This window comes from Clupea harengus, chromosome 1 (assembly GCF_900700415.2).
Source record: "Clupea harengus chromosome 1, Ch_v2.0.2, whole genome shotgun sequence".
NCBI lineage: Eukaryota > Metazoa > Chordata > Actinopteri > Clupeiformes > Clupeidae > Clupea > Clupea harengus.
The window spans coordinates 12,727,447-12,728,291 of NC_045152.1; the positions used below are offsets into that span (position 1 = coordinate 12,727,447).

Genomic DNA, 845 nt, shown 5'->3' on the forward strand with positions numbered 1-845 from the left:
CACACACACCTCTCCCCTCCCCTCCCTGGGTCCAGACTCCAGCCTCATGGCAGGGCCGCTGTGGCTCTCAATCTGCCCCATCTTCTCTTAGTCCCGGTGCCTAGGTGCCTGTTGACCCTGGGCCAAACCCAACCCAGATCTGGGCCAAACCCAACCCAGATCTGGGCCAAACCCAACCCAGATCTGGGCCCGTTTTACTCCACATCAGAACCAGATGTCCGGCAGCTCTTATCTGTCTGTGGTGAGTGAGGACTGGTTGCCCTCTCACCCAAATACCCCAGTACCCACCCACCACCTCACCCCACTCTCTGTATTGTGTTATCTGAGCCAAGGCCTTGTGCAACAGCACATCGCTCTTCCAGTCTTCCCCTGCCTACATTTTTGTACATTACCCGGGTTTCCATGGAGACCTGCTCTGTTCTGATCCTTGTTTCCACAGTGACTGGAATGTCGTTGCCATGTGAACACAATGCCAACTCCCCTATGTTCTCCCCCTGCTCATTCGAGAGGGGCGCCTTGAGAGCACCTTGAGTGGAAGGTGAAGATTGGACTGGCTGTATGCTTTACTGTTGCAGAGCAGTGGGAGCACTTAGCCTGACTTCTGCAGACATATTATTAACAATAAAAGCTATTTTCCATGTTTTATCTTGTGTGTCTGAGTGTGTGTGTGCATATGTTTTTTTTGTGAGTGTGTGTGTATTTGCATGCAAACTCAACACTATCATTGCAAGATTCTCCTCTCCCGCTCTCTAAGTGAGAGAGAGTCTCTATGTACTTTAAATAGACAGCAGCTCGAGGCAGGTTAAGCCCAGGAGAACTCCTGTATCAGACTCCTCATCCACTGT

The 845-nt window shown here is 51.1% G+C and overlaps 1 protein-coding gene across 1 annotated transcript in view; it reads left to right on the forward strand.

Moving 5' to 3' along the window:
• Nucleotides 1-642, forward strand: part of med24 (mediator complex subunit 24) — a 17,742-nt gene extending 17,100 nt beyond the window's left edge. The window contains exon 23 of the mRNA XM_031584476.2: nucleotides 1-642. This exon is cut by the window's left edge and continues 743 nt beyond it. The gene's annotated coding sequence lies outside the window, so the exon portion shown is untranslated.
• The last annotated feature ends 203 nt before the right edge of the window (nucleotides 643-845 follow it).